The sequence below is a fragment of the Pezoporus wallicus genome, unplaced genomic scaffold, assembly GCF_028554395.1.
Source record: "Pezoporus wallicus isolate ANWC-B61680 ecotype Strahan unplaced genomic scaffold, APGP_CSIRO_Pwel_v1 contig_8333, whole genome shotgun sequence".
In the NCBI taxonomy this organism is placed as follows: Eukaryota; Metazoa; Chordata; class Aves; order Psittaciformes; family Psittacidae; genus Pezoporus; species Pezoporus wallicus.
In genome coordinates this window covers 773,663-796,231 of record NW_026637037.1, presented here as the reverse complement: position 1 = coordinate 796,231, position 22,569 = coordinate 773,663, and the positions used below count along the sequence as shown (strand labels likewise).

General features: G+C 42.9%; 1 long non-coding RNA gene across 1 annotated transcript in view; it reads left to right on the top strand.

The window, feature by feature from the left end:
* The first annotated feature begins 13,151 nt into the window (after window positions 1-13,151).
* The window catches only part of LOC130595739 (uncharacterized), a 72,129-nt gene continuing 62,711 nt past the window's right edge, over window positions 13,152-22,569 (top strand). Inside the window, exons 1-3 of the long non-coding RNA XR_008971378.1 lie at window positions 13,152-13,312; window positions 16,847-16,915; window positions 18,408-18,555. This is a non-coding gene — a long non-coding RNA (uncharacterized LOC130595739). The remainder of the gene's footprint in view (window positions 13,313-16,846; window positions 16,916-18,407; window positions 18,556-22,569) is intronic.

The following is a 22,569-nucleotide window of genomic DNA, read 5'->3' as shown; positions in this document are numbered from 1 at the left end:
AGGAAGCAGGGCTTGAGAGGAACTCTTCACATCTGAGCTCTCGGTGGTTTTCCTCCCCCATCTCCATTTCCCTCCACCGTCGGCGTTCGGATGCCACAGCCGTTCGGATGCCACAACCGGTACTTCTTCCCAGCTGGGAAGGGGTGGAGTGGGTTGCTTTTTCAGCCCCTGCCCTGCTCCACGGCCCCTCTCCAGCCCTGTGGGTGTCTGCATCCCCCCTCCTGGCCAAAGGGAAATAGTTCTGGGTCAGAACTCACTGAGCCATCTGTGTTTTCAAGGCTAAATTATCCCTTGCGAGGGAAATAGCATTAGGCCGGCATATCTGGCTGCTGATTGCTTTAACTGGCTGAAAAGATTTCAGTCTGTTCTTGAGCTGTTTGTGCAAACTGAACAGAAAAGTGTAACCTTCAGATCCTGCCCCGTCCGCAGCCAGAACGTGTAAACAAGTCTTTGGGTAAGAAAAGCAGCACAAAGTTTCAGGCTATGCTGTGAGAGACAGGAAGTTATGGGCAAATTGATTTCACTACTGGGAAAGCAGGGATCTTTTTTTTCCCCTCCCCAAGTAATGATTGTAAAGCATGCTAATGCAATTCAACATTAGTGCATGAAAGTGTGGCCTTATTAATTCAAGACATAAAGGCATCAAAATAAGCTATTAAATTTAAAATATAATACATATATAATGAGAAAAAATGTGTGAAAGCTTTATTCAAATGAAAATTCAGAATTGTTTGAGCTAGTGAAGTATTTTTTGTGCTGAGTTATGAGCATATGTAATAGATTTAATTATTAATTTCTCCATTGTTCTATGCACACAGACAGGGTTCAAGGCACAGTCATTCTCTGGCTTTCATGGATCTAATTTGTATAATTATTGCCTGAATAAAGAATTGCTCCGATTCCTAGCTCACTTTTTTCCTCTCCTAAGGACTACCTCACTGTTGCGTTCCAAAAGGAGAGCACCTGCTAGTTCTTCAGGAATCAGCTGATCACTTCCTGTGATGAGGCACACTCCTGGTGACGTTCCTTTTCAAGCCTTTTTGTCTAAATGAATTATTGTGCATCCTTTTTAATTTTATTGAGCAAATTACGTTTGTCAAGGTCTGCCTTTGTAAACAAATAGCTAGAGACACATGGATGCATATTGCTGCTGTTCAAGTTCTCCTGTTCTATTTATGGAAGCCAGATGAATGTGAAACAAAAGAGAAAGTTTTCTCTAAAAGCAATTATCTTTCTGCATTCCCATCAGTATAATTATATTGCAGGGAATTTTAAGGACTCATACGGATAGAATTGAAAGCTTAAAATCATGGCTGAATCCGTATGCAAAAGCTGAGCAGAGCATCTTACCTCATGCTAACAAAACACACCATGCTTCTGTTACACCTTTACACCTGAAATGCATGTATTCATCCTAAAATAAGAACCTGAGATCCATGCTGTACATATGAAAAGTATTTGTGGGAATAACTACTGAATTCCCCTCCATTTTGAAGTGCTAATATTAATGGGTTGAAGTATTTTATCACTTGGGCATTTAAAAAGCCATGGCCCTTCTCTGTGAGTATCTTTAATCTTGACTCTTTTCTTTGACTTTGGAGACACGTTGTGTTGTTAAAATAGAACCTCTTCTTTGTTTATGGAAAGGTCTTCCCAGACAGTAAAAGGAATAAGGCCCAAGAGCACATCGCAAGGTCCAAACTGAGGAGTCTGGTAAAAATCATTACGTTGACTGTCCTTAGAGAAAAATCATTATGACTTTTAGGAAGCTGCAGCACCAGCATGGTTTGTAAGAAGTCACATCATTCTAGGGGGAGTAGAGAAAGTCTGCCAGGAGAGTAATTTTGTCCTTTCCATTGTCCCATTAAGTGCTGAGAGCTCTTATTTGAATATATGGTTGTCTTTTCCCTTTAGTTTGTTGAGAAGATGCTGTCAGACCACCAAAATAACAATTATAGGGATGGTCTAAGGGTGTTTTTACACTCCTATCAGAGCAGAAAGCTCAGCAAAAGCAGCTTCAGGGGTACTTCTTGAGGAGAAGCAAGACCAGGCCGGGCTGAAAGCCTTCTTGCAAAGTAAAGGAAATGGAGGTCCTGCAGCAGGGATCTGCTATACCACAATTACTCCCTCAGCTATCACCTTCCTTTGCAGGGAGGTGCTATGGAAAGGTGAGATTATGGTAGTGCAATTAAAAAACCTTTAACAGCCCTTGTATGAAGAAGGGAAATAGAAGTGTCATGGGATAAATATATGCAGTTTCCAGATTTGAATTTGTAGACTCTATGTTTAAGTGTATGTCTGCACTTAATACTAGAAGTAGACAGATGTATTCATTCCAGATAGATTTTTCCCTCTCACTCCCTCCACTCCTGTTGTATCCAGGGTTGCTGTCTTTTCCCTTTGCTTTACTGCCCTTTTTTCCCTTTTCCATCCTTTCTCATGTCAAACAGAACCATGTAAATTGAACATTTAAAACTCAGCTATGAAGAAACGAGGCATTTAGCCTGACCTTGGCAAACATCTTTTTCAAGTCAGGAAATGTTTATACCTCTCCGTGCCATGGCAGAGGGCTGCACAGGCTGCGTGCTGAGAGGTGCCCATCCCACACGGGACTGACTCTGTGCTGCACACCTACAGCAGCTCCAGCCCAGTGTTTTCTTTTCCATGCTAGCCATTCTGACTGCCATGTGTTTGCATTTATTTCCCTTCCGGCTCCGTCCATGACTCATCTGCAGCAGGATGGAGTAGCCAGGGCAGAGCTGGGCCGCCCGGGAGCTCCTTTCCTCACTTCCCAGCGCTGTTTTGGGCAGCTCTCTGGAAGGCATCCCCACAGTGAGGAGCTTCACAGCAGGCTGCGGAAATGACCTCGCTGTGGTCGTGGCAGCTAGGCTCAGCATTGCTTTGCAGGGCAGGAATATCCCCTTCCGGTGCCTTGGTACAAGAGACTAAGATGCTTCTCCCTCTGTAAAGTAATAGAGGCAGCTTTTCTTCACTGTGGCTTTGAACCTTGCCTTTCCCTCTAGGTTACCCACAAAGCATACTGCCACAGGTCTGACGCTCCTAGGTTTTAGTTGAATCCAAACCTAATCTTTTCTTCGTTTTCCAGAAGTCCCATTGGCGCCAGAGTTTTCTTGCGTTCAGCCATGGGCTGGGTTACAGCAAATGCTTTCCTCTCGCTTCCTTCTGGGATCCTGTGCCAGGGCATGAGGTACATTGCCATCTGAGGATCCCTTGTAGGAAAGGTTCTTGTTTCAAGGGGGGTTATGCCTGAGCCATAATGGTGTTTTAACTGACTTTTGTTTTTCAGTAAAATCTCCCCCCTCCAATAATCTGCAAATCTGTTACCAATCAGAATATGATACGTATCCTCAGCCAGTTTCAGTGGAGCTTATTTCTATTACATCTGGCAGTGTGTCCAGCGGTGGAGAAAAAAACCTCAACCAGAATTAGCTGCACTGAAATCAGCTAAATCTTGGATGTGTTCAACCTTTTTGGCCTGACTCATTCCGGTTCATGAGAAGTAATTATCTCTTGAGCATCACATTAAAGATCCATAGGCATTAGAGTTTAGGCAATATACCTTCTTCCCAGCTCAAAAAAAATATGTGGGATAATTGATCTGAATGTGCTCCAAATGTGCATATGTCTTTATTTATGAATTCCAATGTGGATTGTTTGGGAGGATAAGGCGGAATAAGGAAAAGCAGGCAAAAACGTTGGGACGTCTCATCTCCCTGGCCATTTCTGTTAGGAATAGTTATAATCCTCTGAAAATGGGTTGTGAAAGCCAACAGCACGTTAATAGCACATGTTACAAACACTAAATCCCTTCAACTGGTATTTCTGATTTACACCTTTCCCTCTTTCTTAGATCAGGGAAGCTGCGGCTGTCCGTGGCCAGGCCACTTGCTGGAGAGCCAGGTTTGGGCACTAATAGTTCCACTTTCTAAGGTCAGTGTGAAATGGCACCCCAGCTTCTGCCTGCTGAAGGAAGAACTGCCCTTGGAGCATCAAAAAAGCTGTCTCCTGCAGGGCATTCATAAACTGGGATGCTGAGGTGACCTGTCCCGGATGTGAAGGTGAGGATGGTTGTGCTGAGTCCCAGGACACGGTGGTTGTGCACGTAGGAAACCACAGCCTCAAGTGTTTGGGTACTGCTTGCAGGCAGTGTGGCAGGACGCTGCAAAGGTGGCAGCACTGCTGGCTGAGGGCTGGGCTCAAGCCATCAAGCACCCCTGCACTGACACACTCCCATACCTTCCATCATCACTGTGACAGTTGAATCTGTGCTCTGGTATCTTATGGGTACATAGATGGTATTCCATTGCTCATCCTTCCACCAGCAGAAAATTCCATTACTCCACACTAGCAATGTCATTGCATTAAATAAAGGGCAGGTTTTTCCTTACTGAATGTTTTATTGTGTTCAGCTTCACCCAGTAGGGGAAAACAAGTCTATAAAAGTGCCGCTAGCTTGTTTCAACTCCTGCACGTGCACCCACCTCATTTTCATGCCCTGCCGAGGGGTGTCAGGCACAGCCCGGCTGCCCTAGCAGTCCTGAACTGGCCCAATTTCCTGCAGAGTGCAGCGAGGGCCGTAGATATCAACTTCAAAGGTAAACAATTACCTTTTATTATCACACATGGCTTTAGCTCTACCAGTTTCAAATAGCACGTAATCACAAGTCTGTGATAACATTTACTCCTGATGAGAGAAAATTCACCAAGTACTAAATTGCTGCTGAGATGACGGGAACATGAGCCAGGCAGGAATTAACTCCAATGATGAGTCAGCAGACGTTAATGTCTTGCACCATGCTGGAGACATCTGCTGAGCCGTCCACTGTTGAATCATCTTCAATATTTCTGTGTTATTACCCCTCTAGGAACAAGCACCGGAGAACTTTTGTGTCCCTGTGTTATAAATGCATAAGCTATTTTAAAATAAATACATGCAGGCACATAACAAGTGTATGCATTTAGGTATGTAGGTAATTTTCAGCGATGGGAAGGATGAGCAACCAGCAACTATTTAAAGTAAAACATGCATGAAAATGCTAATAGCAATTGCCTACATTTGGTGTTTTGAAAGTGATAGCTTTGCTCAGTCGTGGCTCTGATAAGCCTGGATGGTGCCCTCATGCCCATGCCATATGCCCTGAACCTTCACACAGACCAGCCAGGCCAAGGTCTCAATGTAGGAGCTATAAGTTCACTAAGAGCTCCCTGTGTTTTGGAAATAAATCCCTCTGGAGCAGCTGCAGGGTGCTGTATTCAAGTGTATCATCACTTTGGCTTTTCCCACTTTTTTCCCACATAAACCCAGAATGTCAATATACATGTGGTTAGATAAATGTAGTAACTAGGTGCAATCAAGAGCATGACAAGAATTCACTGAAGAGGCACAAATGCCTTCTTATATGAGATCCTTTTTCACTAGAGGCTCTGCAACCGTGCCATCATACACTGTCCTCCTTCTGCAGTCATTCTTCGGCTAAGGGCAGTGTTGTATAATTGGGGGTGCTGGAGGACTGCACTCTGGGCAATGTAATCATTGCACAAAGGAAGAGGCAGAGCTTTTATTTGGGATGTTGTTTTTTGTTGCATTCAGCTTAACTCACTGCTTCAAAACGACTCAGGTTGTTTTCAAGTCCATTGTTCTGGCCTTACTGGATTTAAACTTTTGCATAACATCATTACGCAATTGTGTGCACATGAGAACTGCAGCAATTCAGTGCCAAGCTGCACTTTTTGAAGCCCTGACTCTCTGAGGTCTGGAGGTCAAAAGTTAATTCTAGTGAGATGTGAGGTCTGCCTATGTTTGCCAGAAAGGAGCTTGTTATTTCAGGCACTCTGCAGTCTGTGTGTCACTGCTCCAACTCATGGTCTTAAGGTTTACCCACCCTCAGTTCTCAGACATGACTTAATAAAGCCACCCCAACACACTGAAAGTTTTGAAAAGCAGGATGAGGGTAGGCATGGCTGTTCCCAGAGGGGACATGGGAAGCGCAAGCTGGCAGTGGAGCTGGTGCCCACTGTGGGGCAGTGGGACTGGACAGCCTCATGGTGCCCATCCTCCCTGTCCTATTCTCCTCCTCACTGCCACTGATCCCTGGCTTAGCTCTGACCATGGCTACCTGGCATCTGATGGAGATGCTCTGAGCTTGTGTCCCCCTCCCGGGGCCTAGGGTGGGTGCAGTGACCTGCTGGTCCCCACTCATGGGCCTGAGGACCTCAGGGTTCTGAATGGGTTTGATGCTGGATGCTCAAAATAGCTGTAAGGAAATGACGTGAGCATCCCCTACATGCTGGGGTTTTCACTCAAGCACTGCTTTTCTCAAAGATCAGCTCTAGCAAACTCATCTCGAGGTGCCCTAAAATAACAACTTAGTATTTAATGAACATTAGGGGGGAATTAAATTAATCCAAACAGTAGCTTGGTTTCAGACTTCTCAGTAGTGGCTGCACAAAAGTGAGGCAGTGTTTTTAGACCAAATAGGAAATCCATCCTTTGAGGGTTGGTTTACAGTCCTCCAGAATTTTCCACAAAGTTAATAACCGAGTGAAGCATCTTGGCGGGAACGTGATTGTTTCCACTCCTGCCCAGTCATTAGAGTGGTGGGTCAGAAGGTTTTGAGTGAGTCTCCTACCATGGAAGATGCACCTCCATATTTGTTTGCAAAGCTTTCTCCCATTTTCCTTTGCACACTGAGCTCTTTGGGCACAGTGTGTTTTCTTCAAGTACAAAATGGAGAATAAAGTGCCAGAACATTTTTGTCAATGGTTTCCAAAACTACGGAATTTCCTGCCCAGCTCCATCAGATCAGCCAACAACTTGGTAATTGCTAAAAACAGCCTGTTGATTTTCCTCCCAAGTGTTTCAGCTGGCCTGGCTGAGCTTTCTCTTTTCCACTGTCTTGAGATGTTTCTCTCATTCTGCACTATGCTGTATTTTTATGGTCAGCGTATCCTATAGCAAACAATTTCAGGCTAATGGCGGAAGGGAGATTGGATTCAGGTTAGAGATTTGAGCCTGGGACAGGGAGCCAGGAGCGCCTCAGTTCCTGGACCAGATCTGCCACTAAATCAGGAATCCACATAAAGCAAAACCACGTGATGAGCTATTGTACAGTGATTTGATTTTCTCTGCAGAGGAGGAAGTGAGCGTTTGAATGCAGTTCTCTGTTGGCATGCCTGCTGCAAGCAGAGCTGTGACTACAGGTGGGCAGGGAGCAGGTTCCCTCCAAGGGCAGGCTGAGATTTGGGGGGGCTGCTGTCTAAATGGGGACCTGGGGTTTTCACCAGAGCGGTACTTGGACTGACATCTCGGTAGTGAATGCAAACAAATTAGTTAAAGTGTGCTTGTATGAAGTTTTCCTGCTGAAAAATTCATTCTATAAAAGCATTTATACTGTATTCTTTATCGTCAGCTAATCCAGCCCAAACTCATTAAATGGCAGTGTGTGGGTTACTCGCTGTCAGTGAAATTATCAAAGGCATTTTTCAGCTGGTGCACTGGGAAAGCATGTGCTCCAATGCCAACTAAAACAATAACGAGGAAATGTTATGATCAGACTTGACCAAATGACCTTTCCCATTTTAGATTAGCTCTTAATTTCAGCGCAAGGGTCATCCTGTGAGAACACTTACAATAAGTCACTGCTCACCTCTCACATGAAAAAAAAGTGACTTATTAGAAATCTCACTGTACTCATTGCAGTTAATGAGATGTGGAAAGCTTTATAATTTGATTTGCTGGACCATATGCTGTAAAGGGATACTGCTGATTTCATTCCTCCACATTTAATTTAAGCAGTATGCAATGGCTTCTTCGTATGGCTACTTATATAATAAAAATTAACTCGACGTATAAAAAAAATACACTATTGTGGGGTTTATTACTCGGTGTGGTTGAGTTTCAAGTGTTTTTCATTGAAACATCTGTAAGTAATGTGTAGGTCTAATTTTAAATCCTGGCAAATATTTCCCATGTAACATTTGGTTTTAGTGACGGGCTTGGAGCAGTGGTTTTCTGAGCTTGTCAGTAACAGAGATGTGTTTTCAAAGATAAACATTTCTTTAATTGAAGATAACTGTGATTCAATGCCAGCTTTTCCTGCCCCTCCTCTGTTTTCAGGCAGTAACACAGACACTCGTCCCCTCTCCCTGCGCACCCTGGCCATGGCAGCAGCACTGTGGTGGTGCAGGCTGTCCCTCATGCTTGTCCCCCACAGGGAATAAGGAGATGGCGAACTCCTGGAGGATGTCTCTTTCAGAGATCATAGAATCACAGAATAGGGTTGGAAAGGACCTTAAGATCATCCGGTTCCAACCCCCTGCTCAAGCAGGCCGTCCTGCGTACCCCATAAAGTGCAAACCAAGCTGACTTGTCCATGTGCATCGCACTGCCCGGTAAGGGCGTCTTCGTGTGAGAGCTGGAGCTGCAGCCAGGCTAGGGCAGTGCTGTAATACCTGATGTGAGGCAAAGAAAGGTCAGTTTGGAAGCCAAATATTGAGATTATTTTCTAAAAGAAGCCCTAGAAAGCTAGAAATGTGGGAGAGGCACTGACAGAAATGCCCCAGCATTATTTGCAGTTAATGCCATGGTGTGCACAAGCTGTAAATGCAAGGACTGTGTGTGTTTCAATGTAACCCATTGGTTAAATTTGAGGTCAATCTGGTGAAGTTGCTGCCCATGGGGGAGTGTTGAGGGAGGCTGTGGCCCTGCAGCACAGCAGAGCTGCCTCAGGTACACAGGTGCCATTTTGTGAGGGGCATGGCAAATGGCGGCTCTGGTCTGTGGCCTCCTCTCTCCATCTCTCCTTCCTTCCACTCCTTACTGCTTTAGAAACAAGTTTAATCCTGCTTTCAGTGATAAATAATGATGGGACATTATTATCTTCAGACCCAGGCTGTTGAACCCTGAACTGCAGCAGCAGAAAAGTGGGTTTTGGTGTGGGGGGATTGGCTGTGGTGAGGATCTGTGGAGCTAGGGTGCCTGAGGGAAGGCAGCTGAAGCGCAGAGGCCGCCGAGCTCCCAGGTAAGTGTGTTGGCATTACCTGAATTTAATGGCTTTACATTTAGAGAGACAAAAATGTTTCTTTCTCATTCGGAAACCACCTTTAACACTTGTGTGATGTGGGTTCAGTGGCTTCTGTGTGTCTTTGGTCTGAGTCTCCTTGGCAGGGATCCCACCGGGGATCGAATCGCAGGCCCTTCACGCACAGGCCTCTGGATTGAAAACATGGTACCAGAATCAGGTTTTGATTTTAATACAGCCCTGTTTTCTTTCATCAGGAGTTTTGAAATGCTTCTGAGGAGGTTGGTGATAGTCATAATCTCAGCCACAGTGATTTCTCATAAACATTGAAAGTGGAGCTTTACTGAGTATAGCGTCTGTTTTAAATGGCTGGTGGCTCACTTGTTTTTAATATGAACACAAGCACAGAGGCAAGTAAAATCTAATGAAAGTGCTTAGAAGATTTTGTTTTGATACCCCACAGTAGCCCTGGTTTATACTGAAGGGGGGAAAAGCTTTCTTTATAGGCAGGCCTGCAGAAGCTAGAAATTTAATCTTTCTCCACAACTTATTTTATTGCATTTTTAATTTTCTCTTGCGTTGCCCTGACCCTTTTCTATAGCTTTTGACGCCTGGTGCTTAATTACTTATCATTAGCAATGTACATGGGGGCCTTCCTGCATATTTATAAATGTGATCATTAGTACATGGGAAGACAAAGACTTCTTTAAGACCATCATTAGTTATTCTGTTTTCATAGAAATGTTCATTACAGAAACTACCCACCTGGTTAAATAATTATAATTAAGAATTGGTAATCTCCTTTGCATTTTTAACTTGATCTTCAGGACGTGTGTACATAGCTAAAGGAGCCTTGTTTAGCCATCTCACTATCTTTCCTTTTTGATTTGAATTGTCAAGCAGATTTAACTGCTGTGTTTTGGATGTGTATACCCTAAGAATGATTTATGGAAAGATAGGTTATTAAGAAAAAGTTAAAAAAAAAAAGAAGAAAATCAACCCAGCAATTATCTCTGAATTCATTAACTGCACACTGGCAGCGAGAGGTTAGATAAGCCATTTACTGTAATGCACGGTATGGAGTTAAAGCAAAATGTCACTGAAGCCTGCCTTCTCTGCCCTGTCTGTGGTGCTCACTGCAGACACCCAGGCTGCAGGAGAACACTTGCAGAAAGGTATCATTTCCATGTCATGCTATGGTCTTACTTGGGAATGCCAACAATAAATGTGACGGTGTCAGTACTCCTGCTCCAAACCATGGTGGGGAGCTGGTGGGAAACCCATTCTAAATGCATGTGTGTGCCCGTGTGCTGTGATGCTGCAGGGAAGGGAGAGCATCACCCACCCCTCTGTGCCCACAGTGGCGGGCACAGGGAGTGCTCACCTCTGATAAACCACAGCGATGGGAAGAGCTTGTCAGTGGCATAAATATCATCTGTAAACAATTAAGCAGCTACTGCTCATTCAGGGCAGTTTTGAGAAGCAAAGGAAGTCTGCAATCAGTTATATCTCCAATTACCATAAAAATATATTAGCCATTCATTCATTTATTAATGATTCATCAGTTAACCACACATAATGAGCAAATAATTAGCAATGCTGTACGGTTGCCAAAATTGAAGAAGTGTTGGCATTTTAAAGATGAAAGGTTGCATTTATGTAAAAAGTCGGGTGGTGATAAAGTTAATACAGGAGATAATTATAAAAGTGGCTGTCCTATTTTAGAGGCTGAGGTCCCACAAAACTTGCCTAATTGAACTGAAATTAATATTCTTCAAAAGCACGCGTGTTACTGCATACTAGCTGCTGCATTTACTCAGGGATCTCCCTCCAGTAAGGTACGTCGCACAATGCAAGTTAATAAAATGCCAGACAGCAAGACTGTGTTCTTTGTTTGCTCGGTTCAGGGCCTTGTGGAAAACAATAAATTGCATTCATGTCAGCCGAGGCCCATCCCTTTGCTAATTACCGTTTGGTGCTGAAATGACTTCTGTGAAATTGGGAGCATGAAGAAACACACAGCCGTACAAGGGAGGCTTTTCAGACTACAGCAGTAAATGTGAGATAGGCCTTAGGCACACAGATGTTAAAACAGTGAATTCCCCTACAGATTACACTAATGGAAACCCTGTCAGGGTAAGTCAAATCCGGGTCTGTGGTCAAAATCTAATTAATGTTTCTGTACTTAAAAGAATATGAATGCCTAGAGGTGATGAGGAGCGTATGAGAAACTCGCTTGTTTGTGAAATTGCTCATGTGGATGGCAAGCGCCACTAAGCCCTTCCTTACGAGGTAGCACCTGCTGGAGGAGCTGCTGACGCTGCTCTGTGCAGCGCTGCTGACACTGGGCTCTGCCCCTCTTGGAAGTCCTGCCTGAAAATGGCTGTTGAGGCCTGGGCTGCCTCCCCAGTGGACAGCCATTGCCATCATTAAATGTCCCTTCTTCCTTCGGTGCGACCGAGCGGTGTCAGCATCATTGTTAGGAAGTACTTGTAGCTGAAGACCTAAGCAAAGGCCATCTCTTTGTGTGAATACAAAGGCTTGCCTGTCTAGGTTGAGCTTAAGGACACTGCTGGGGCTCTTATGGCACTTTCACAGCTGCAGTGCATGGCCTGTGCAATAGCAGAGGAAATAAATTTATAATGCAACAATCTCTTCGTTTTCACAGGCACAAAAATTCCCCTAAATACTTAAAATAACACTCAGAGTGGGACAGACCTTAAATTTTGAATAAATGAAGCCTTAATCCAGTGTGTTGCTGAAACAAGCTGGTTATTAAAGAAATAAATTTGAAACAGCAAGTGGTTGGAGAATTTTGGATTTAATTATTTAAATCTACTTAAGATAACTCTCTAGCACTGTGTTTGGCTTTCCTGTTGAGAGCATGTTTTCCAGGAAGAGCATCCCACCCAGTGCCTTGGAAGAATTAACTTTCTCATGCAACAGTGGTTTAAGCAGTAGGGACAAATAATTATTATTGTAATAAGGCCAGATATTGTATGGCAACTTGGTATTTCCTGGATGCATCCTGTCATGAAAACTGTACAGTTATTCAGGTGGGCGGAGGGACCACTGCTCTCCTTGGCTAAATGATGAATGTGATGCAGATCAAAATGCTCTTCAGGCAACAGAGTTCCTTTAGTAATGTTACAGAACCAACCATGACTAACAGTACCCAAATCAGCAGGTTTGTGATTGTAAGCTAATTTGAGGTATTATATGTTATTTAATAGGCAAATATTGGGAATTGGACTTTGTTCATTGCTGATTGCTGTATTTCAGTTAAAATCTACTATTTCATCTTTAGGATGTAAGATTGTCTTCTGAGGTGGCATAGATCAACAAAGCAATAAATCTGTCTTTCCTTTCGTAGGACCATAACAGGAGCTTCCTGGATTCATGGTCTGTATTTAAGGTAAGAATCAGACAAATGTCTTCAAGATGCCCCCAAGCTGCACAAAACCCTGCAGAGGGACAAGAACTGGGGAGGCATTCCTTGTCCCCAGCCATGACCCAGGCACAGGGGAAGTCGACTTCACCTGCAGCCAGGAGTGAGCAGGGGAGAAAACTCTGGCTCTGAGTCATGTTTCCTTCTCCTGGGCCTGTGCTGGGACAGAGGGATGTGGCCACACTCTGTGCTGGCTTGGCTCCAGCAGGGCAAGCATGCTTTATATGTGCTGTGGAAAATAGGGATGGGGTTTTTGTGTTTGAGTTTCTTCACAAGTGATCATTTACGTCTTCAAGGCATGATGCTTGTCTTCACCATTTCTTTCATTATGTTCTCTGCAATACAGCTCTTGCAGGGGGGTTACATGCTAGTTTAGGGGCCAGACTCTGTTGCTGAGTATTGCCAGGGCTCTATCTGTTGTGTTGACCACTGTTTCTCAAGTGCCAACCTCTGTCACAGGGATGAAGCCTTTCACCTTTCCTGATGCTACTGAGGTTTCATTGCTGTAACTGAATTTGTCCCTTTAGTCATGCACAAGGGTGGGATCTTAGGGAGTGATCAGCTTTCTAGTCAAAATCCATGGGGGCAAAAAAAGTCAAATCCAAACTTCCGACTAATCTAGTTAAATGGTTCGATTACTACTCACAGGTCTAATGGTCAACACATCTGTGTCATCATCTGAATCCACCAAAGTCAACCAATTCAAGAGCTGGTTGAGCACTGAGTTCTCTAAAATTGACAATATGTGTGAGAGTGGTCTTCAAGCAGAACCCAGAAAATTTGCCTGGTTGTCCTCATTCAAGCATGCTCAGTGACTTACCTTGTGAGTATTAGCAATATTTTCTTTCAGAATTTTTTTTTTTTTTCAGGAAAAGGTAGTCCTACAAATACTCTTTTCTGAAGAAATAATGTCTGTCTTTATGTGTTACATGAGGCAGGTGTTGGTTTAAACCTTAGCTCCTGCTTAAGAGATGTCAGTCGTCAACTGAAGGGTAGACTAGTTCCCTAGATGAATCACTTTTTCCCTCCTTTGTTTTGACCCATTGATTCATCAAGGTCCAATAAAGAATGGGCTGAAAGATTGATAAAAATCCTTTGTTTTTCATTTTTCCCCCAACAGATCTTCTGACCTATGCTGGTTTGTCAGTGTATTTTTGACTCGCACATGCCGTCTTTTATATATAAGCACACCGATACAGATGTCTTCCTTAAAGCGACTTGTGTTTTTTTCCCTCAGTAGTAGATCAGGTTTAATTCTGGTTTTAACCAAAGCAAATGCTTTTCTGGAGATCTTTTATATTAGTGAAAATAAATAATGAAAAAATAACCACAGCAAGTCACAGTATCAAAAGGAAAAACCTTAGAAAGGTTAGTAGTGACCCTTTGTTTCCTTTTCCATTCTCCTCTTGCTGGCTGAGGAAGAGAAATGAAAACTTTGGCTTTGCTTTCCAGTTAAGTACCAAGAATGACTGGAAGCTTATGAAACATGGAGGGGTTTTCATTGAAAATGCTTACTACTTTTCAACTTTGTGTCTTGCCTAGGTCAGTGTTAATGCTTCTCATATCACCAACCTCCCCTTTTTCTTTCCCTTCTCCTCCCACCAGCTCTGAGGTTTGCTACTCTAGGGTGAGAATAGCTGTTCTCAGTATGCTAATTTTGCTGCTGACCAGGCTCACCTGTATCTTGAAAAAAAGGTGATTACCATGAATGTGCACCCTTTCCACACTCTGCTTCTGTGGTAGGAAAGGACTTGTGGGTGCTGGGGCTTCTGATGTGGCAGGGAAGCAATGACAGCCTTCAGAAGAATCAAAATAAAAAAAGCCCCAGTTGCAACTTCAAAGAATGGCTCTAATTTGCTGTTTGTGGCCTGAAAGAATAGCATTGCTATTCACAGTGGCAGTTTGTGACTGTGAACCTTCTTAGGTGGCTCTCAGATTTGTGTGCTGCAGCAGGCTTGCAGTACAGCAGGATGTGCACTAAACCAAGAATCTGGTTAGTGGTGGTGTGATCCCAGTGCTGGCTGGGAGCTAAACGTGGATGAGAAAAAGCCATCTGGACTTTGGGACTCCTGGAATGTGGCATACCACTTGCTGAGGGCCATCCCTGCCCAGGAAAGCACTAAAACAGGTGTATAAATCCTACTGTGTTCAGTGGGATTTAGGCACCTGCTTAAAGTTAAGAGCTTGTTTAGAGAGTTTCCTGAATGAAAGCCTGACAATTGTGCCCAAGAGTAACTTTGAAATAAGTTTTAATTTGCTCATCATAACCAGCTGTCATGAGTCTGTATAAAAAGGGTTTGATTTTGGAAAGATGAACGACTTCCTAGGCCCTTGGCTTTTGTGTAAGTGCTCTTCCCAGATGCTCAGCACCCTGCTGAGCTGAAGCAGCCCTTCTCAGCCCTACTTTTATTCCAGGTTACTCTGTGGTCCCACTTGGGCTCCAGTGCCAGCCCGGCACCCTGCAAAGCAAACTGCCCAGCAACTGAAATTACCCAAGTGCACCTCACCAGCCATATCCTAGCTAAGGCAATCTCTGCAGGCTACAACAGAGGAGAGAGTCCGTGCTGTCTTTAGTAGGTGAGTGCAAAGGAAAGTTAGGGGAGAAAGAGAGAGGAGATCTGAGTCCCAGCTGAAGAGTCTGCTGGACCTCCCACTCAGAAACATATCAGCCATCAAGTCCTTTTGTGTCACAGGAGTCAGAAAGCTTCAAGAGCTTTTTCCTTTAGGATTCTTCCCCCCCCCCCCCTTATAGCTCCTTCTTTATTACAAGAGAGTTTGAGGCTAAACTTAAAAATAAATCTAATGTTAAACTTACAACAACCAGTCTCAAAGGAATAACAAAATCCAACAAATTCAAATTACTACTTTATTCTGTATGTGCACTTGTTTACATGCATCACCTACTTAAGGCAAACAGGACTGTGTCCATGTAGCTGAGTTAGTATTTTTATTTTTTTTGTCAAATACATTGTTAATTAGTCAATGGATGATACAGTGTTGTATAGCTCTTGGAAAGACTAAATTTGCCATTAAAACATTTAAAAGGCTTTCTTTTGTACAGTCCTTAGGTAATTAAGCTGAAGTGCATGTACATTTCCATGTATAAATGTACTGGAGCAATGGTAGCTAATGTAGCAGTTAAGGTCAGGTAGAAACCAGCCTTGCATTTAGAGTCTTTTTTTCAGTACCTCACGCAAACCATCTCTAAATCTAAATTAATCTTCCAGAAATGTATGGGAAATTTGGTTTATGAGGGGAAAAAAAAAGGTCTTGCATTATTACCATAGTCTATCAGTCTTCCCTCAGCATGACTCCATCCATTTTGCAATGCATGGCTGTTCAGCATTGCCATGACTGAACTTCAGAAGACTTTTGCTAGAATAAAGTATATCACAGAAATGGTCACATTGGGGTGCCCCCACCAAGGCAGAATCCGGGATGCAGCCCTGCCTGGCTGCAGCTCAGGGTCTGGGAGCAGATAAAGGGGAAAGCCTTTCCCTAGTCCACAAGAAGGGACTTGGACAGCATGGTGCTGAAGGCAGCTGTGACAAACTGGCTTTGCTGCTGTGGCCCACTCCCCTCCTTGAATACCCCTGCTGGGGCTGCAGCTTCCCTCTCTGCCTCCTGAAGCTGTTCCCTCCCTTGCAGACTTGGTTCTTCTCCTCATTGCCAAGTACACTGACTCCAGCCTGATCTGAAAGTTAATTTTAACAAATAACATCTTGGGCCAAGCCAAGTTAGGATCTGGAGATAGGACACGCTGTGGGAAGGAAGCGGGGTGGGAGGGTGTAAGGGAGCATGAACGCTCAGCCTTGTAATATGTGTGAGTGCTGATGCTCTCTGAGCAATTGAGTGCTTATTATTATTTCTCTTGGATAGGTCACCTGGGAGTGGAGGAATTTTTCATTTTAAATTAAAAAGAAATCTTTCATAATGCTCATTTCTGAAAGGAAAAAAAAAAACCCTCACCTCATCATGGAAGCAATTAGATGGAGGACACACTGAAAGGAGTGATTAGTTGTTAATTTTTGAGCTGTTGGCCCTGACACAGGGGTTTTTGTCAAGGATTCTTTTTTTCTTTTTTTTAAAGGTGTCTTTCATATGCCTATAGTCCAAGGTTACTTTTCATTCAATAGCAATTACCATATGTCCATTACATGCTAGAGACTGCTTGAGGTGGATGCACTGGTCCCCATCAGAGTGTATGCCAAGCTGAAACACCAGCAGCTGTGTGAGCCACAGCAGAATTGTTCCTATCTGATGCTTCTCTTTCCCAAGTCCTAGTAAATGTTCTAGGGAGTAACTTCCCCCTTCCTTGATGTGACCTGAAAATACAGCCCTTCAGTTTGCATTGCAGGTTCCAAGTCAGCCGTGTCAAGATTTGAACAAGAATCAAGGAGGATAATGGGTCAGATGTAATTAAGAGGTAAAACTACTGCACATTTCAGTTTTCTTTCTTTCTGCCCATCAGATTGCAAACCACAGTCTCACCGCCACTTCAAAAACCTAATCTGTAACTGCGAATCCTCTATAACTGCTCTGTTGTATCAGATGGAAACCAGCTAACCAGATACCACAATACAAAAAATAAGCGCATTGTACCTCAGAAAAATATGGGGCTGAAAACACAGAAAAAATGCAGTCTTATTAAAATATGGACATGGTCCAGTAATGGAATGAGTAGGGAAACTTGAATGGATCAGAGTCAAGAAACACTCTGCTTGATTCTTGGGGTTTTTTATTTGGCATTCAGCTTACATCAGTGTTAACATCTACAGAGAAATGCAGCCATTTACAATTTGCAGTTCAATGTGTTACTTTAATTAGTATGAAAATTAAAGGGCAACTATAGGCCAATGTGAATGATTATGGAAATACATGTGCATCACATGCAATGCTCTCATTTAATTAATCGTCTTGTAAACTATATCGAGCACTTTAAGTCAGTTGCTGAGTATAACTCTATTTTAAATAACCACTTAATACTTAACAGGATGTGGAGCAAACACTAGAGCACACGACTGCTTCTCAAGTTTCAGTGTCTGAGATTTTTTAAAGCTGACCCAAGTCAACCCAAAGAATGTTTAACACCGTGTGTCTGAACACAAGAAACTCTGTGATGTACAGACATTCAATTACATTGCGAAAAAAGTGAGAAACATTTTGTAAAACAGTGACTTCAGAAAACTAATTGGCAGCAGCAAACTCGAGAGTGAAGGCCAAAGCTAGAGGGGACCTTTTACTACAGTAACTCTAGTCAAGGAAAAGGAAAATAAAGGCATCTTTGTTTCTCAGACAAATTAGCTGATTAAGAAATAAAACATTTTAACATGCTTTAAATGCGGCATTAATTATTTATATGAAAAAAAATTAAAGCCAGGTTCCATGAATTACACTTTGTGTGTGTGAATTGAACATTACAGGAATAGTAATCCTTTTACATTCATGCCTTACTTCATTAGGAAAAAACAAATATTAAGGGCTCTATTCATTCAAAAAATTCTTATGCATTCAGATCACAACTTTGCTGTGGCCATTTTTTTTAAGAGTACAATTTCCAGCACTGATTTTTAACTATGATTCAGAAAAAGCCATCTAATTCTACAGGATGGGCTCTAGGAAACAGAAGTGCTTAGAAAAGGACAGAGATACAGTGATGGGTCTTGCTTGTCACCAATGAAAAGGCCCAGAGTAGGTCATATTGAGTGGTCTCAAAGCTGGCATAATAACATAGAAAATCAGATGCATTATTGGTGGGGAAGCTTTGAACTCTGTGAAGCCTTTTTCCTATAGATTGATTAGTAAATAATTTCCCCCCTCATTGATTGTTTCCAATGACTGGGCAGTGCTTTATTCAGGTGAAGGAAAACCAGACTTGGGCAGGTGTGTTTAGGGATGTACTTTTCTATTTTCCATAGCAATGGTGTGTCCCATGGTTGGCTCCCTGGGAGGAGAGTCCATCCACTGGAGCTGCACTGATTTGTGGGATGTGGTTAAACATCTGCTGGGACTGAGGCTGGGACCATAAGTCACTTGTCTGCTCTTCTTTGAATGCAGACCCATGAGGTAAGGAGCTGGTAAATTCATTGTTTTGCTAAAATATGTGAAAACAAAGAATTGAATTTAGGTTTGTTTCAGCTTCTTTCCTTGAGTGTTTTGTTGATGTTTTTTACTGACTGAAGAGAGGAACAGCTAGAACTGTGCCATAATGATAATCTTTAACTTTCAAAATAATTAGAAGATTCACTTAACATTTAAATATTAACCTTGAGAGAGAGAGAGAAAAACCCAAACCCAATCCAGAAATCACAAAAAAGGGTTACCCGGAAGCTTGCAAGTTGTCAGCTGGCTGAATTTAAGTAAACTTTTGGGAAACAAAATATTGGGAAATTGGAAAAGGTGTCAGATGGTTGGGTAAGATTGATGTACTTAATAGTTTAGTTAATATGGATCAACATCTGCCTTTAGTTAACATCTGCACAGCCCCCTGAGTTCAGCAGAGTTGTACTTTTGCAACCAAGTTTGGACCAATGTTTTTAAATAGGCCCCGGTGCAGAATCTCTGAAGTGAAGGCTGTGCTGCTCAGTGTCGGTGTAACCAGGCAGCTCTGGAGAGAACGGGTAATACAATATGTGATTGTTTCTCATGTAATTTTTAAAATACATGGAGGAGTAATACATTTTTTTATAATAGGGTGCTCCCTGTCTCTTTAAGTAACTGTCAGATGCATGATGTCCTCGTGCCAAAATGCTACAGTCTGCTCCCTCTGTGCAATTGTTAATTAAATCCATCCCTTATTTTAGAGCCTGCCTATTCTCTTTACCCATTCTGCTTATCTGTGATACCAGATGATGCTCAGTAATTCATGGCCAACCTGCTCCCGCCTTCTCGGTAGGGCCTCCTGTGCACTGACCTTAACCAGCTTCACCTTTTCCTTATTCCCAAGGAGAATGGAGCCCTGGAGGCAACAGTTTTATCAACTTTTCCTGTTGACCAGATGATGGTTCAGTGATAAATAAATGAAGTGTGCTTGAGCTAGAGGCCTCCCACATGCTGCCACTCCCTGCCCCTCTCCAGCTCCTGCTGCCTGTTTGAACACAGAGCTATGCAGGGAAAGGGGACTATCCTCAATGGACAGCCTCAACAGGCACAGCAGGCTGCACCTCTGCTGGCAGGCAATAACTACTTTTGCTTATCCAGGTTATGTTACTCTGCCAGTCATCACATCAGCTGAAAGCTTAGTCTGCTTGGTACTGAGCTATGCCATCTGCAAGCCTCTTTACCCCACCAGTAAGGCTGATATACAGGAGCTGGTAGGAATATTTTCATAACTGACAAGCTGTTTGCCATGAACAGCATCAAAGATTTACAAGCCACTTCTGCAAATGGGACTTTCTGGCAAATATAGGCTAAACAAATCTTTTATTATTACCATACGGCTAGAAATACTCTTAGAGTTCTCCTGGAAATGGGTACTGTACCAGCAGAAAGCAATATTCTGTTGGCCTGTGCATTGCCTCAAGGGTATTTACTATGGTAATAAGATCAGTAATTCATCTCCTAAAATCACTGGGAGTACAAATGCTTATTTAAGTAGATGGTATCTTGATTGCAACTGAGTCGGGAGAGCTCTTAAAGCTGCCTGTTTAGGCTACAGATCTTCTGTTAAAGGCAAAGGGCTGATGATTCTTTGTAAACACAAGAACATCATGTTTCACAGCCACCTTACATTTTCAGCAGTTCATGGCAGATGCATAGCACATCCCTTGACAAAATGGGTGTGTACAAATACCTCAGAAAATTATGCCATTTGGTCAGGGGCTTTTTTCCCACTTTTTTCTTTCCATAGCAATGTAATGGAAAGAAATATAAATCTCTGTTCATCTCCAAATGGTTGGTTAGAACAAAAGGGACAAGGTTAAAGCCATCCAGATCTCATTGTGCTGGGGGATGCAGTGCCAGCAGAAATTAAGAGACAGCTTTGACCCAGTAGGATCTGGGATAAATTATTTGCTTCATCACAGAGTAGGCCAGTGTCAGAGAAGTGTCCTGTGTTTTTGAGACTCTTGCAGCCTCTCATCTGCTAGCTCACAAACTCAGCAGGCCTCTTCTCTGGAAGTCCTGGAGGGAGAAGCCTCCAGTCTTGCTCAACTGCTCCTTTTTTTATTGACTAAGCAGATCAAGAGAAATCATGGTTTCAAAGACATATAAATGAGTGTTTAAGGACCGAGTTTCTTTCTGCCACAGGAAGTCTTCAAAGGAAGGATGATACAATCTAGAAATACAGAGACTGATCATACAGTTTTATTTGAGGAAAACCATAGTTTGACCTTTGAGAATTCAAAATCAGTGCTTGTAGTCCTGTGTCAGGGAAGCCTCAGGTGGTCCATAGTGGTTCATGTTGGTGATGTGGCATCAAAGGTGAATCACAGCAAAACTGAGCTATAAATGCTTAAAACAGATGTTCTCTAGTTTGCCAAGAAGCCTGAGCCCTTAATGAGGACATGTGGCTGAAGCGGAAAGCATTAGCAGTTTTCTTGCAGAATGTTGTTCTGTACTTTAACTTCGTCAATACTGTTCCTTCTTTGCATAGTTATTAAGCTAAATATCATTGAGGCATGAGCAAATTTGATGAGAGGAATATTTGTCTGTGCTCCCTGTATGTTTCAGAAATTAAAGGTTTTTCAGCAGGCACAATCCTGTGAGCCAGAATTTTCAGTCTAATTCTTTTCTGCAGTCATGGAGCATAACAAACATTTGAAATAACTTTCACCAGCTTGATCACCGTTGTCAGACAAAGTATATATGCAAATGAAACTAATAAATTTTGCTGGAGTTCTCTGGATTCCACCAGAATGTATGGAATTGTCTTCTATTAGTTAACAGCGCTTAACACTTATGTAGCAATTTCCATCCTCGGTGACAAGCTTATTAATCAATGCAACACCTCTGAAAGGAGCATTGCTATGTATTCCTGTTAGAGTGTGAAATTTGAAATGTATGGATGTGCTCTGAAGTGTTGGTTAAATAGCCAAAGTAACCTGGGTTTTGAATTCGGGAGTTTGTGGTTTCTGTCCCATGATTAGTCCAGAGTCCTTTGACACACAGACCCCTTTATGTGTTTAATAGATCAAGCCCTGCTGGGCTTAGAGCCACACATCAGCATGGCCATACTCTGGCTTTGAAATGTGGTGACAACACAACCAGTTTTTATAATTGCTGCCTAGAGGACCTGAGATGGGGATACAGCACACTGCTGTGATATGCTGTTTGCAGCTTTGTTAAGACTTGCAGGAGCTAGAAGGTGTGTTTCCAGTGCACAGTAAATAGGGTTGTGCTAAATGACCCCTGCCTTTTTTCATGCTAATAGGTGTGATGACAGTGTTGGGTTATCAAAGAAGTCAATCCTGACATAGTGATGATAATTTTGTCTAGAGTGAAATATCCATTGAGTTCCCTTATCTCTTTTCTGTGCCCACTATTGTAGGACACTAGTGGAACTGCTGATCTGCTCTTCTTGCAGCCAAGAAAGTGTCAGATGAGAGTGTTTTCACTGATTACATCCCAGGAAAGAGAAAAAAAGTATATTCTGTCCAATAAGCTTGGTTTGGGAAATGAGTCCTTTCCACTGCTACCAGGGCTGCAGAAGCCACCAGGCAAGTGCAGTGAAAAGGGTCTCCTGTAAAGTGCGTAATGCAAGGCAATCCATTTCAGTTGGTGACTAAAGCCATACTAATAAAGCTCACCTCCTGCATAAATCAAGTGATTGATAGCATGTTTGAGAGCTTTTTGCAGTACCTTGATAGTGCCATCCAACTGCAATAAAACACATGGATTTCTCTGCTACCTTTGCAGATAAACATGTTGAATGTAAGAAGAGCTTCAAGAACAACAAAAAAAGGTACTATAGTAGGAGGGGAACTGTTGAGCATCTCGTTGTTTTGCTCTGTTAGTAGGCAGCCTCTGAGTCTATGTCAGCAGCCTGACATAAATCAGCCTGCTCAGGGGTAACAGCCCATATGTACCCTGTGAGCCAGAACAGGAGCTTTTGGGATGCCTGGAAGGATGATTCCATATGAG